Source organism: Hyperolius riggenbachi, chromosome 8 (assembly GCF_040937935.1).
Source record: "Hyperolius riggenbachi isolate aHypRig1 chromosome 8, aHypRig1.pri, whole genome shotgun sequence".
Taxonomy (NCBI): domain Eukaryota; kingdom Metazoa; phylum Chordata; class Amphibia; order Anura; family Hyperoliidae; genus Hyperolius; species Hyperolius riggenbachi.
In genome coordinates this window covers 83791194-83807820 of record NC_090653.1, presented here as the reverse complement: position 1 = coordinate 83807820, position 16627 = coordinate 83791194, and the positions used below count along the sequence as shown (strand labels likewise).

General features: G+C 47.3%; 1 protein-coding gene across 1 annotated transcript in view; it reads left to right on the top strand.

Moving 5' to 3' along the window:
* The first annotated feature begins 10370 nt into the window (after positions 1–10370).
* KCNK6 (potassium two pore domain channel subfamily K member 6) overlaps positions 10371–16627 on the top strand; it is a 54306-nt gene continuing 48049 nt past the window's right edge. The window contains exon 1 of the mRNA XM_068250834.1: positions 10371–10535. The gene's annotated coding sequence lies outside the window, so the exon portion shown is untranslated. The remainder of the gene's footprint in view (positions 10536–16627) is intronic.

Here is a 16627-nt window from a genome sequence, read left to right as displayed (position 1 = left end):
ACCTGATATTTAACTCTTTCAGGCAGAGAAAAAAAAAAAAAGGAATACAGCATAGTTATCTGTGTGCTAGGCACATACACATGTCTATCTCATCATGTCACTTTGGGGATCCTTTAAACGTTGAACGGAGCAATTTTTTTTTTTCAAAGCGATTTTTGCCCAAAGCTATTAACTTTCATCACAAATTTTACAAAAACTACAAAATCACTACAACCAAATGCTCCAAAAATCACTTGGCATAAATAGGAAAAAAATTGTGAACAAGTGAACCCTTGTATACCTGGCTTTGCAGATAAGGCCTAATTAGCTTATTCATGAGACACTGCTCAAGCAAATCTGCATTCGCTTTCGCATGCTAGGATATGCAGGGTTATGCCAACTAACTCACTGCAAAATGTTTTTGTCCTGCGGGGGATTAGTTCGCGCAGCATTTAGCACTTATTCAGGATCGCCACGTGGAGCCCCCCACCCAGGATCCCAGGAAAAAGGGGGCTCAACAGAGCTCCAAGCACTCTCATTGCTCAGGAACTCTGTAGCCTCTCCCCTGGGGGGAGGTTAAGAAGTGCGGGGGGCCCCCCAAAGCGCTGCCACTGCCAGAGAGAGCCACCCACCTTCCAAAGGATAGGACCTACCTTATTTCGTGCCGCGTCAAAGTGCATTATTATGCCAGGCCAAATGTGCACGACTTGGGAGCACCACGAAAGGGGGGGGGGGAGTGAAGCGTGGGTCACCCCAAGCCTGTTAAAGCTCAGGGGCGACGCCGCAGCTCTACACCCCAATGGGGAAACAGGCTGCAGACAGCCCGTGCAGAGAGGGCCATCTACAACTTGCTTCCAGAAAACATTTTACCAACAGGGTGTGTGCTCGAACAACAAGTGTGGAGCTGCGGCGTCGCCCCTGAGCTTTAAAAGGCTTGGGGTGACCCACGCTTCACTCCCCCCCCCCTTTTGTGGTGCTCCCAAGTCGTGCACATTTGGCCTGGCATAATAATGCACTTTGACGCAGCACGAAATAAGGTGAGTCCTACCCTTTGGGAGGTGGGTGGCTCTCTCTGGCAGTGGCAGCGCTTTGGGGGGCCCCCCGCACTTCTTAACCTCCCCCCAGGGGGGAGGCTACAGAGTTCCTCCACGTGGCGATCCTGGATAAGTGCTAAATGCTGCGCGAACTAATCCCCAAGGGGAAAAATTTTTTGCGGTGAGTTGGTTGGCATAACCCTGCATATCCTAGCATGGGAAAGCGAATGCAGATTTGCTTGAGCAGTGTCTCATGAATAAGCTAATTAGGCCTTATCTGCAAAGCCAGGTATATAAGGGTTCACTTGTTGTTTGAGCACACACCCTGTTGCCAAAATAAATAGGAAATTGCTAGGCACATGCCCAGAATCGCTACTGCAAATTGATTAAAAAAAAACTGCATCTGCTCAGCCACTAATAAGGAATCATACAAAGTTTTGCAAAGATTTGTAGACAGTCCCTATTCAGTGTTTAGCAGGCTCTTGTGTACAACGTCTAGCCCCCAATCTCTCTACCCCTCCCCGAGTGCTCTGTTCTGGCAGGAGGGAGCCCCATCCAAAGCTTCGCAGGGGGGCCCAGTGATTTCTAGTTACGACCCTGGAAGGTAAACAGATGTTAAAGCAGACCTGAACTCTTGCACAGGACAGAAGGAAAACTGAGAAATCCACCCTGTGTGTTTATATAGAACATCCTGTCTAATCCTCCCTGCAATTAATGAGCCAGTGTAAGTTGAGCTGTCAGCTCTCTGTGGCCAAATTCTGAGCTAATATGTAAACACAGGAGGTTAACCTTTTCTGTTAACACACAGCAGCATCTCTGTGGAAATTCTGTAAGTTGTATTGAACATTTTTTTTATTTTTATGGCTGGTTTTACACATGGTGGCCTGTGCGTTTGCAGCACGGTGCCCCGCCCCGTTGCATAAAATGTCAGTTATATGACTCTGCGGCAGAGTCCGCTGAAACTTGCATAGGCAAACACAGGGGGGGGGGATTACAGCTGCACAGAATCCCCCCTCAGACCAGGGCCGGTGCATTGTCTAGGGACAAGCATAAGTTGAGACACCAGAGTATCTGCAGGCATCCTGCAGCTCACAGCACCGTGCTACTGTTTGCACTTTCTCGCACTGCTACAGTTGACTTTGGATGTAGCAGCAGTGTGTGTACACAGTATGGAGCAGCTCTGGGGAACTTAACACAGCCCAGTGTTCTCTCCGGAATTTTTTTTCCAGCCGGGGGGCATGAAAAAGTAGCCGGGTGGGGCGCGACGGGGGAATGCAGGGCCACTGTACCTCTGCTTACAGGATTGGAGGAGAATGAGGAGGCAAGCCAATGACAGCCAGTGTTCCCCAAAATTAGCCTGGTGGAGTACCCGGCTAAAAGAGCCTGGGGAGACCACTGCAGCCCTTTTCCCTGCTGGGTGAATGCTTTACTTTCCCCTTCATTACCAATGTCAGCTGTCCTCATTATTATCTGTATCCAAACTGCTCCTGATCGATCCTGTAGTCGATCTGAAGCAGATCGGACACTCAGGAAATAATTGTCAGATCCTGACAGTCGAATGGGAAATTATATTATGTGTACCCAGCATGATATCCTACCATATTTTTATACTGTATCGTGTGAGGCTGAGGGAGACCTTTCAGGAATCCCCCCCCTGAAAATGCTTGGATTTTCCCCGCCCCTGGAAAGGGTCTTATGCATTGAGACACACACACGCACACACACACACACCACCCCCGAGCCCCCCCCATTCAGCGACGTACTCCATGCTGGACAAGAAATATGGGGATTCCTCTGTTTCCCTGTCGTAGTCACATCATTCCATGCAAGTATGCTGCACCACCGTCGTCAACATGTTTAAAATTCTTGCATCGCCCTTTGACTTACATTACTTCTGCCACTCAAAAGTCCAATGGTAATGCACTGTTAACTTTGAAGCATCTCAGGGCAGTTTGGGAACTTCCGACGCACCGCTGTAAGTGTGCATTGCCATTGCATTACCCTGCAGTAAAACAGGGTAAAAGCTCATACACGCGGGGCACAACTGTCGCCACAAACACGTGGCACGCGCATGTCTGAGCGGCAGTTGCCCCGTGTGTATGAGGTGCGCACCCTGAACTGTCGCCGGAGACAGCAGTTGCCGTGCGATTGAAAAGTTCAATCACCGGCAACTTCTGTCTCCGCAACAGTCGCTGGTCCGCCACGCGTACTTCGTGTGTCTGCGGACAAGCGACAGCTACCCACACACTGATAATGGAGCTTCCGGCGGGGGGCCAAACCTTCGGCGACAGCTTCCGCCGCGTCTCTGCCTTTTGGGCAGAGACGTGTAGACAGCTGTCGCTCAGGCGGAGCTGTCGCCGGCTGTTGCGCACACGTCTCCTGTGTGCTAGCAACAGCTACAACGGTGGCTCGTGTGTATGAGGCTTTAAGCAACTCAGGTTTCCCATGCAAGTTCAGGTCCGCTTAAACTCCTTTTCAGGGACGTCTTTAGAAATAAGAGTTTATGAATTGTAAAACAATGCTGAACGATGCTGTACACCAGTAGATCTTGGATAATCAAGCAGCACCTGAATATAAGGATGTTTTATTGGGAATAGTGCTGGCACTACAACAAGCTGATTCCAAGATGTCTTTATTCATGTTGTATTTGTTGTTTTATTATCAGGATTGAAGGAGTGACTTTCTGGCAGCATTATTCTTTCACTCTGCGAATGTTTGTACAGGAATTAATCATATACTTGTATACAGCAGAAACCTGTCTGTCAGGATAACCTTGCAGGTACCATCAGGCAGGCTGGCCATAAAACAACACTAATTTATGTCTGCTGCATAAGCATATCTTTAGACAACTACAAACTCCTTTATCCATTGTTCTACCAGAGACCTGTTTGTGCTCTTCTACTGATAAATTGATCTAAAGCCTCGTACACACGGACCAACCTGCTGCCTGATTATCGCCTGGCTTTGTTGGATGATAATCAGGCATGTATACGCGCACAAACAACTATACAAGTGACTGGTAACAGGCGGCTTGCCTAATCCAACTGTCAGATCTACTCACACGACTGTTGGGCTGATATCGTGCAGTTGGTTGAATGTACAAGTCGTTTGAATGACTTGTACTTGTTTAGAATGCGGCCGTATCGTGCAGTCCGTCATACCGCTTGCGTGCGCAGCATGTAAATGAGTTGGTTGTTTAGTCGTGCGGCTCGTCAGGTCATCCACATAGCAACAGAACTAGTGATCTGCTACATATCTGTAACGTGTCTGTACAGGCCGGGCATCGATGTCGCCTTTGTGGATTGTATCCCAATCCCCGACGGGCGCTATAAAATCAAGAGGCGTGTAAACACCTTCAAGCTGAGAACAGACATTTGTTTTTGTCCGTTCCTCACTCATTGCTAAACAGACAGTGAATGGCTCCTATTTTATACATAAGAGTCGTTCACACTCTGCAGCGGATCCATGAGGTTCGTTGCGGTAAACAGGCTGAACTTCTGTGCAGTTCGTGATAATCCCGGACAGGCCGATACATTTCTCCCATATAACCTGTGGGGGTCACGCATCTCCTCCAGGCTACAGCCGGACCACAGCGGACCATAGCGGACCATCAGAGTGGACACTACACTATCCGCTCACACTGGCAACATGTGATTTGGCTACAGATGGGAACACAACCTTAAAAAGAGCCTGAGGTGCGCTCATATAATTAAAAAACAAATGAGAAACCTAGGCTATCTGATCCGGGGGGCTGGGCAGATCCGGTAGCCGCAATCCTGCCACTCCTGAAGCCCGCACTGCCTCACTTTCATTTTAGTGACCTCTAGGATCACGACGCTGGAAGGGGAGATATCACTCTCTCTCTCTCTCTCTCTCAGTGTGCAGGGAGGCGGGGGATCAGCAGGGGGCGTGGACAGGGAGAGCTGCCCAATGGCAGCTCTGGAAAGCCCGCAGGAGTTTTGAGCAGGGAATCCCTTGTAGGCCTCTTGCACACTGCAAGTGATTCCGATTCAGATTCCGCTTTTTAATCAGTTTTTACATCCGATTCAGATTCTGATTTGCAGTTTGCTCCCTGCACACTGCAAATCGGAATCTGAATCGGATGTAAAAACTGATTAAAAAGCGGAATCTGAATCAGAATCGCGTGCAGTGTGCAAGAGGCCGTACTCTCATTACCCTCCGCGATAGAACGACAAATACTGTAGCTAATTTTGGGGGAGCTATAGCGCGGCGGTGGGGGGACACAGAGGTATGTCATGAGGCAGAGAACTTTCTGTCCCATCTGCCCCCCTATGCACCGCCTCAGGTTCTCTTTAACGGACTGCACTTCTGTGCTGTCCACGATAATCCCGAAAGAGCAGATAGATTCCCCATATAGCCTATGGAGGTAATGCATCTGCCCCTGGGCAGCCAGACCACAGCAGACAATCAGAGCACGCTCCTGCTGGCCGCATGTGATTCGGCACAAGTGGGAATCAAGCCTAAAGGTGCCCATACCATAGCGTTGCTACGGTAACACGCATCATGCTACTTGCTTAGCACGTGTTACAATAGTAATGCTCATATTAATCATGTATCGCAGTCGCATAATAGCATAACTATAGCATAATACACTGCTGTTGGTAGTAATGGTGATATTGCTGTGTGCTTCATGCACACTGCAATATTACTGGCAATTAGTGCATCAACCCCTTTGCTACAATGTAGTCAGTATACTACAGTATAACAGTGTAAGGGCCTGTACACACTGCTGCGCTTGCGTTGCGTTTTTAAAAACGCATGCGTTTTTAAAATTGCAAGGTCTTTTGAAAAAGAATGAAAATCGTGATGACTTGTACACACTGGTGCGAGGCGTTTTTAGAAAAACGCAATTGCAGTGCCTGCTGCGCTTTTTTAAGCGCAGCGCATGAAAAACGCATTAGAAACGCATGCGCTTGCGTTTTTGCCTGCGTTTTTCAGAAGTCAGTATCCCAGAAGACTCTGCAATCTCCTGATTCCTGTTGAAATGTAAACTAGAAAAAAAACAAAGGATTCTTTAGCCAATCAGCAATTACAAGAAAAACGCAAACGCACAAAAAACGCAGGCAAAAGCGCATGGGTTTTTAAAACTACAGGCACTTTAAAAACGCATGCGCTTGCGATTTTGTTTGCGTTTTTCAGTGTGTACAGGCCCTAAATTTGTTGTCCTATCAAAATAACTCAGCACACAGCTATTATTGTCGAAACTTCTAGCAACAAAATTGAGAACACCCCTAAGCGAAGGTCAAATTTCTGCCCAATTTCCCTCCCCGGGGTCATGTTAAGGTGCCCATACATCAGTCGACTCGCGGCCGATCGAGCATTCGATTCAAAAAATATTAGCAAATCACATGAAAATCTGTGCCGACCACAAGCATGCCTGATCAACAATTTGACCAATTTTGGCCCAAAATTGGTGAAATGTATTGATTGGACATACTGCAAGATGTCGAGCCAATTTGGTCTACCTGGTGCGCAGGCGGTAAATGGCATGCGATATCGGGACAAGTGATGAATACGACGGAATTCCCGACGCTGTTTCCCCTAATGTGAATGTGCCCCCTACCCGGAGATTTACTTTACCTGTCTCCCGCTGTGGTCCCCATACAGACAGACAAGGAGGATCCGCAGGCCAGGTGGGATGAATGAAAACCGGTATGCTTTTATTGTTAACTCCACACAGAAAGACACTAAGGTGACTAAGGGCAGATTCTGAGCCTGACACGCGTTAGCTGATCCTGTGGATGTGTTGTCTTTCTGTGTGGAGTTACAAATAAAAGCATACCGGTATTCATCTATTCCACTTGGCCTGCGGCCCTCCTTGTCTATGTGGATTGGTTTGGCTTACCAGATACTGCAGCGGTGAGTGAGAATTAATGGGGGTTTAAGAGTGTTCTGGACATTCTTTGTGGTCCCCATGCATAGTCTGAACTGACGTTGGGCTTCCATAAAGCAAAGGTGACACGTGCTTAAAGGGAAACAGAGATGAACGTTTCACACAAAATAAACATATCAGTTGATAGCTTGTAAAGAATAAATGCTCTACCTGATAATTTCGCCGCTCTAGTGTGCCTTTTTGAGTGTTTTTAATCCATTATTGCTCCAGGAAAAATCCAATATGGCCACCGGCTCATACCCATTCTGCTTCCAGGTTATGAGTTGTTATGGATGTGCTGTCTAGGCTCTATGAGACTATAGGCAAGCAGGGCTGCTGCAGCCTTTCATCTGTGTGCATTCATTATTCGGGTATGCTGTGTGGCTGCCTGTAGGAAGTGTCTCTCATAGGAATGCAACTGCATAGATAATAGTGATGACTGCACAGATCACACAGCAGTCACACTTGTCTGTTGTTTCAGAGCTTCTTTCTCAGCAGAGCAGCTCCTCCCATGTCATCAGAGGCTCTGATTCAGAGCTCTGAGTATGCAAAGCAGCAAAGCAGAGCCACAAGGGGGCAGGCTTGGGCTTGAAAAGACTTCACAGAAGACTGACTTAGCTATAATGATTCCAGGTCAAACCTAGACTGAATGCTCAGTCGTGGATTCTTATCACAGCTGATAACAGGCAGATTGAGGAGAGAAGAATGAAACTAAAAGCAGGGTATGTGTTCACTGTCATGTTCCCACTGATAAATGTAATAAAATACATGAGGGTGCTTCGTCTCTGGTTCTCTTTAACATCGGATGCCCACCCGCAATGCAGATGATGAATGGGGACACGGCGGTTCACACTGCAACGCAGATGAAGTGGATGCAGAAACGGCGCGGTAAGTGCCCTCAATGCATCCATATATCTGCCGTTTTACAACCGCTCCATTTGCATTGCCACTGACTCGCTGTCCTGAAACCAATGGCAATTTTCCCATTCGAAGCAGGATTCCTATTGTTTTGTTTTTTTAGCAAACCAATGAGGTTCCCCATGCTTCTGCTGGGCTCTAATATGCTTCAAACTGAACAGCGGGTGTCAGCAGCCAGGAAACCCGATAGATGCATACCTCCCAACTTTTTGAGATGAGAAAGAGGACTCCTTCCACACCCCTGATCACGTCCCTGTCACACCCCTAGTCATGCATAACATAAAGAACCAGAATTTGTTTATTTCGCCAAGCACAGCTGGGCCGTGCCCGGAATTGGATTTGGCACATTGATTGGCACAGAAAGAGTTATACAATAGAACAAGAGTAAAACATTAGAAGTAAATCATTGTGGATCTAGCAGGGACAGCAGCGTGTTACAGAAGATAATTACATTAATTCTAGTAAGACCTATAGCAAGACAGTAAAAGCAGCAGCAGCCCGAAATCAGATATTAGTCTGCAGAGGGCCGCTGCAGGGGGGGGGGGGGGGGGGGGTGTCAGTGGAATGGTCAGAGTTCAAGAGTCTAAAGCCCCATCTACACTATGGGACATTGCAGCGATCCGGAGGCTCGATTAGCCGCCGGATCGCCTCTTCCGCGTGCCTGCCGCGTCCCCGCTCGTGCGCCGCATTCGATTCCCCGCTCGTGCCCGCTCGGTCCCCGCCGGCGCCGCTTATCTTCCACTCGATTCCCTGCCATTGTCCCCTTGCGGGGAGCGAGCAGGGAATCGGCGGTGCGGAGATCCGTCCTGTCGGATCTTATTAATCGAGCCGCATCAGCGGCTCGATTGATAAGGAGCATCGCGACCGCATCTACTCGTGTAGATGCGGCTTACCGGCTGTGGGGGAAAAAAGTGTTCATACGCCTAGTAGTCTTAGCAGGGATAGACTGGAACCTCCAGCCCAATTTGAGATGTCTGAAAAAGCTGTGACCTGGGTGAGAGGGGTCACCCACAATTTTCATTGCTCTGTTATGCAAACTGGTGTTGTAGATGAGATCTAGAAGTGGAAGAGGTTTTCCAATAATCCTCTCCGCTGAGATGATGACCCTCTGAAGTTTATATCAGTCGCTGGCAGTTCAGCTAGCGAACCAGACCAGAATGGATGAGCAAAGAACTGACTCAATTGTGGCAGAGTAGAAAGACCTCAGAAGTTCCTGGGCTATACCAAACTTCTTCAGTTGGCGAAGGAAGAAGAGTCTTTGCTGTGCCGTCTTCTGAGTTGCGGTGGTATTTGCCCTCCAGGTCAGGTCATCAGAGATGGTTGTGCCCAGGAGGCATAACGATTTAAAGATGTAGCTGAACGCGTCTATAAGTAATATATTTTGTGTGTGTGTGTGGGGGAGGGGGCCGGTAAAAAAGCCTCAAGGGGGCCACATTCGGCTTGCGGGCCTTAGTTTGAGGACCACTGCATTAATAGATGCAACGCACACGGACTGGACAGCAAATGCAAAAACCCAACCCACTGCAATCTTCTGCAACTGTATCGCCTATGGGAACAGATGGTGCCTGATTGCCGCATGCAAAACGCCAACTCACCTGTCCTGTCTACATAGCTCCCAAACACCTGTCCTGTCTACATAGCTCCCAACTATCCCTCTTTTGGAGGGACAGTTTCTCTTTGGGAGCCCTGTCCCTCTGTCCCTCTTCCCTCCTCATTTGTCCCTCTTTCAGGACTTTGTCCCTCTTTCTATGTAAATATATATATTTCTCTACTAGGAAATGTGTTTGATTGACTCTAAACTTTATTCCCATCCTTTAAATTGATAAATTACTAAAGGAAAATGAACCAAGATAGAAAGGACCAGTGTGGTTTGAATTATAAAACAACATATTTTTCTTATTAACTATTGTTGGTCCGCATATAGAATAGCAGTGCTGGCACCACCCATCCACATGGATGCCAGAAAGCAGTAATTAGCTAGTTTCCAATCAAATTCCACATCTGGTGACACTGCTGTCCAATTGGACTGCAGGTTGTCACCTGGGTATGCTTCTGGCCCGCAAAGACTTCTACATCATTTTATGTATACTCCGGCCCGCCAGCAGTCTGAAGTATGTTGACCCGGCCCTCGACCCAAAATGTTTGGGGACCCCTGTTAATGGCACTGGCACAGGATGCATTCACCATACTATTTTGCTTTTTTTGCGTTCTGGAAACCTTTTTTACTGCAATGTGAATGGGCCCTAAAATCTATTTTATTTCTCTTTATTTTTGATGGAGGGGAAGTTGGATAGCTCTGCTGTTTAATAGGTGAACTTTCTCTGTTTATCTTTTTCACTTTTTTTTCAGTGCAGCATCAGGCCCGGGTCTGTAACACTAATCGGTGTGACTGTAGTGCAGCATCAGGCCCAGGTCTGTAACACTAATCATAGTGTGTGTGTCTGCAGCACCCTCCTCCCTGTTCCTCCTCCAGCAGCAGAAGCAGCAGCTATAGCTCTCTCTATCACTCCTCTCTGATTACTCTCAGCCTCTCCTCCTCCTACACCGCTGCTTCTCTCCCCACCCTCTCTACAGCCTCAGGAAGTTCTGACTTTTTTCCTTTCAGCTAAAAGTTTTTGTTCTGAGGTTGAGAGGGCAACAGAGAGACAGAGAGAAGGAGAAGCAGACAGACCAGGAGGGACAAGCAGCACCAGGAGAGTACAAAACACAAGGTATGTGAGTTCATCTTATTATCCAGTGACAAAGCAGTGAGTTTTCAGTAGTAGGCAACGTGATAAACAGCCAGAGTTCAGCCTTGCCACACTAGGAGGTCAGAGACTGGGGGAGACCTGTGACTGAACAGGTGAGTTATAATACACTACCCAGTAATCTCAGCTAATAACTTGTACATGTCTTCTGATATAACACACCTGCTTGTCAATAGTGTAATGTTTATTATACACCTTACGGACCTACTGTATATGTCTTGCTGTTAGGAAGCTGTTCATATAGGTTTGCACATCCGGACTTGGCTGCTAACAATGTAGATAGAGGCTCAAGCTCACTATACAGACACTATAGCAGTCATCAGTGAAATGGTTATAATCTGATGCATGTCTGTTGGTTGATGGGATAATAATGCCTAGTACACACAATGCAATTTTCCATCAGATTGATGGCCGAATCGATTTATTTCTGACTGGTCCAATCTGATTTCTGATGACTTTTATACAAAATCGATCATAATGATCGGACTTGTCGGAAATAATCGATTTGAACTTCAATCTCACGGAAAATTGCATAGTTTGTACTAGGCATTAAGCTTATGTACACATACTCAACAAAAGTTTGAAATGAACAGATTTTACCATATTGGATGACGATCATGTAGCCAGGCAACAAGCGACCAATATTTGTCATTTTGCCAGATCCAACTGGCGTTTCAACTTAGGCGACTGGTTGGCAGATATACAGTCGGCCACGGTGTGTACGTAGATAACACGTCATTGTTCTACAGAATCTGCGCATGTCAAGTGTAATGTCGCTACTACATGCATTATCTACTGTAAATGATGGTTGTTTGCAATATTGGTGTGTGGACAACATCGTTGGAAAGACTTGTCATTTGTCTTTTGCAGCGACTTCTGTATAGCGTGTGTAGGGACCTTATATATGTATGATCTGCTTGGGGGGGGAGGGAAGGAACTGCCTGATTTTCTTAGCATTGCTTATATGAATGGGAAAAAATATTTCAACTGGATATTACCAATTACTGGAATTAGTACAGTCTGAACCAGAATTTTGCAATGCACTAATCGTATTGAGAATTTCCAAATCTGATTATCTTTATGCGTACCAGTTTGTGTAGAGCGAAAAAAAATCAGCAATGTTTAACATGGTACACACCATCAACTTTGATTGGCCAATCACTTACTTATTTTACCACCTCCATGTAGTATGAGAGGTTACCTACACAATCTGCTTACAGTAATCGAGGTATGATGACCCTCATACTACACGGAAGTAGAAAAATTGGCCAATTAAAATTGAAGGTGTGTACCAGGCTTAATTTTAAGGTCATGTTAGATAAATATTTTCCTGCCTGTCATGAGAAGAATGTGCAGGTTGTGCCACAAGGCTACATATTTTTATTATTTTATACCAGGAGTTGAATTTTTTTTTGGCCTGTAGCAGTATTTTGCACTGGGCAAATTAGATTCAGAATGATAACTAGATTACCGAACAACTGATTATTCGAACAGATAGGAATCAGTCATTAGTTTGTAACTGATTACTCTTGTGTATTCTCAGTTCAGCCAATAGGAATTCCATTCATTAGGCCGGATCCACACTATAAGCGCTTTTGTGAGCGATTGCGTTTGATTAGCGATTGTTAATAAATCGCACCCATTCCCTTCAGGCTAGGTTCACAGTGGTCAGTTGCATAACACATGCGCTAAAATGTGTGTGAACTGCAATGGAGATTGGACATAGACTTTAACCTCCCTGGCGGTAACCCCGTACTACACACGGGGTAGCCGCCGCGGAGGATCACATGGCCCCAGGACTTTTTTTTTTTAATGGTGCAATACGCTTTAGCTAGCGGTTCGCTAGCTAAGCGTATGCACAAAGTTGCTCCGGTCCCCCACGATCGCCCGCAATAGCTCCCATTATACATAACCCGCCCAGCTTTCCCACGCCGGTGCAGCTGCCCAATCGGCTCCAGGCTTCGCGATGACGGCGATCGGGATTGCGAATGACGTCGATGACGTCAACTCCAATCGTCGCCATAGCAACGTCGGAAGCCGATCGGGAAACTGCGCTTTTCGTGGGATCGTGACGAGGTATTTATAGCCGGCGGCGATCGGCGGGCATGGGGGGACCGGAGCAACTTTGTACATATGCTTAGCTAGCGAAATGCTAATTATTTGACAAAAAAACCTCCCGGCGGACGCAGCCTGAGACTGCGTATCGCCAAGGGGGTTAATGCAAAGCCTGCATGCTGCGAGTTAGCTTAAAGTGATCTGTTACTGTGAACAGGCGTACATCAAAAAAGGGCGTCGGGAAAAAAGGGCGCGTGGTGTAAACGATAAACAGTATTATCGTTTATAGAAATATTGTGTAGAATTTCGTTTAGAAATAGTGTTTTAAAAATTTATAAATCACTAAATAATGTGTATGAGATCGGCAATTCTTAAACCGTTAATCTTCCCTGTTTGTAAACTGAAACTTATATTTACGTTTGTTAAAAACCCTCCCTGTACCTATCCCTAACCCCTAGACCCCCTGTTGGTGCCTAAACCTAAGACCCCCCTGTTGGTGCCTAAACCTAAGACCCCCCTGTTGGTGCCTAAACCTAAGACCCCCCTGTTGGTGCCTAAACCTAAGACCCCACTATTGGTGCCTAAACCTAAGACCCCCCTGTTGGTGCCTAAACCTAAGACCCCCCTGTTGGTGCCTAAACCTAAGACCCCCCTGTTGGTGCCTAAACCTAAGACCCCCCTGTTGGTGCCTAAACCTAAGACCCCCCTGTTGGTGCCTAAACCTAAGACCCCCCTGTTGGTGCCTAAACCTAAGACCCTCCTGTTGGTGCCTAAACCTAAGACCCCCCTGTTGGTGCCTAAACCTAAGACCCCCCTGTTGGTGCCTAAACCTAAGACCCCCCTGTTGGTGCCTAAACCTAAGACCCCCCTGTTGGTGCCTAAACCTAAGACCCCCCTGGTGGTGCCTAAACCTAAGACCCCCTATGGATAATAATGTTTTACAGACATTAATAAATAAAAAATGTAAATAAAAAAAATGTAAATAATTTTTTTGGGTGGATAATAATGTTTTAGAAATAGTGATTTAGTATCTTTATAAACGTTATTCGTCACGGGCTCATTTTGTAAAGTTAAATCATCACAAACATAGTTATAAATCCTTAAAAATCTCCGGGCGCCGTTTGTTAAAACGTTAATAATCTCCAGCGCCTTTGTTAAAACGTTAATAATCTCCAGCGCCTTTTTTTCCCTGTTCGGCGCCCATTAAACGATTTTTATAATGGGAGTGAATGGGGCGCCCTTTTTGTCCACTTGTCTCATGCGCCCAAATAGCCCATAGAATTGTATGGGCAGTGAGTTGACATACAGAAGTATTCTGCAATGCAACTGAGCACTGTGAACTAGGCCTCAGGCCCAATGCACACCAAAACCGCTAGCAGATCCGCAATACGCTAGCGGTTTTGGGAGCTGATTTCAGAGCGATTCTAGGTATGTTTAGAGAGGTTTTCTAAACATACCTAGCGGTTTTGGGTGCGTTTTTGTGTAGCAGATTACACATATTGTTACAGTAAAAGCTGTTACTGAACAGCTACTGTAACAAAAATGCCTGGCAAACCACTCTGAAGTAGCGTTTTTCAGAGCGGTTTGCGTTTTTCCTATACTTTACATTGAGGACGAAACGCTTCCGAAATCCGCAAACGCGCAGCAGGAGGCGCGTTTGCGGCTTGGCAAAAACCGCAAACCGCCGGTGTGCACCATCCCATTGCAATACATTTGACAAGCGTTTTTTTAGGCGGATGCGGCCGGCGGATCGCTCCAAAAACCGCTCGGTGTGCACTGGGCCTCAGTGTTCTCCCCAGGCTCTTTTAGCCGGGGGAGCACTCAGCTGTCATCGGCTCACCTCCTCCTCTGCTTAGTTGCATAGTTGCTCACAGAAGCACCAGCCTTGCATTCTCTCATCTTGCCCAACCCAGCTACTTTTTCATGCCACCCGGCTGGAAAAAATTTCTGGGGTGAACACTGCCCTTTAACCACTTGATGACCACAGTGCTGTCCCCCCTAAAGACCAGGCCATTTTTTGAAGTACTGGGCTGTGCAGGCTTTTCAGCCTCCTGCACAGCCCAGCTAAGGAGCCCAGTGATCGGACTCGCCTCCTTTTTTGGTCCCTAAGGGGACATGCCACCGGAGGGGTCCGATCGCTGCGGTAGTTTGTTGTTTTTTTTTTTCGTTTTTTTTCTTCAGCCTCTGAGGCTCTCTCTCCCTCCCTCCACTTCCCTCCTCCCCTCGGTGCAGACAATTGGAACAGGACAGCGATCCGTCCTGTTCCACCTCTCATATGCATCAGCCAATCAGAGGCCAGGGATTGCCAATCTCGTACAGCGCTGCGGCCCCCGGCAGCGCTGTACGCTTGTAAACGAAGGGGATTTATTTCCCCTTACGTTTACAAGCAGCCTGCTAGCCGCGATCGGCGGCTAGCAGGCTACTCATGGAACTCCGCTCCGTGAACGGGCAGGGAACGATAGCGCATGCGCGCGGTCGTTCCCTGGGAAACTGGAGCCCCAGGACTTGACGCCAATTGGCGTTAGGCGCTCCTGGGGCTGCCGCCGCGTTCACGCCCATTGGCGTGAGGCGGTCCTTAAGTAGTTACTTAAAATCGCTGTAAAAATCGCTGCAATTGCCGCAATCGCATGCGCGAAAAACGTTTATGTGATTTTTGACAGTGAATGGGAGCAGGGGTTTTTTTTGTTTTTTTTTTAAACAAGCGCTAATCAAACGCAAGCGCTCACAAAAGCGCTTATAGTGTGGATCCGGCCTTAGAAAGCATAACATAAAACATCACAACCTTACTGGCTATCAGGCTAACCTTCTGGCTTTGAGTCAGACACCTGGACCAAGAATGCAGCCAGTGAAGTAAGACTACCCCAGCCACGTACTCCTCCTACATCTGTAACTTACAAAGTTTTAGCTGGTGGCGCGCACCACACTGCACGGGGCAGGAGTGCATGCTCTACCTCTCGCCGGACGTTGCATGCTTCATCCTGCCAGATGTCGTACACTGTCTTGTGGCATGCGTGTTCCATATGGACACATAGCTGCACCCCTGCCCATGTACCTCGGCAGGCGACTTCAGTTGGTAGTGTGTACACAGCTTAAGCGTCCCACTGAAGAAGAAGCTGCTAAGGGCTGGTGCACACCAGAAGAGCTTTTCTGAGTGCTCTGTGATTTTTAAAAGCTTCTGCTAATGTTATCCTATGTGTGTGTGTGTCCTCACTGGAGTGATGTGATTGTTTTTTTTTTTTTTTGTTTGTTTTTTTGTAAAAAAAAAAAAGCTTATGTAATCTCTAGCATTCAAAAAGCTCTTGTGGTGTGCACCAGCCCTCTCTGTTTGAATGCAGTTCTGCTACCAGTGAGGAAGAAATGCTGAGTTTTATACCACTCTAAAGGCTGCCATACACTGGTCGATTGCCACCAGATCGAACAACAGATCCCTCTGTGATCGAATCTGATCAGAGGGGTCTATTGGCTGCCCATACACTGCACACAGATTTGAATCGATTTTAGCATGAAATCGTTTCAAACCCTGTGAAGCCGCCACTGCCACCTGCCTCACCACCCATACTCCCCCGGCCGGCAGCAATAATATCACCTGTCCGCCGGCGCGAGTCCCCAGGATCCGTTCAGTCACACTTCTTTTGGTGTCCTCTATGTCCTCTTCACTTCCTGTCTCGTCCTGTGGCAAGCGGAAGTTTACAGTAGAGGGCGCTCTACTGTTTAAACTTTGGCTTGTCACAGGAGGTGACAGTAAGTGAAGAGGATATGGAGGCCAGCCGGAGGAAGTGTGACTGGACAGATCCTGGGGACTCGCGCCGCCGGACAGGTGATATTATTGCTGCCGCTATGCTGCGTCGGTCGTCGCTGAATCGTACACTGCTAGCGATGTGCTCCCGAACCGCCAGCGATCAAGCAAAATTTTCCATCTGGACCAATGGACTGGATCGATTGATGTCGGGTAGCAAACAGTCAATCGGTCAGCGTTTGCGTTATCGATTTCACAGCAGGTT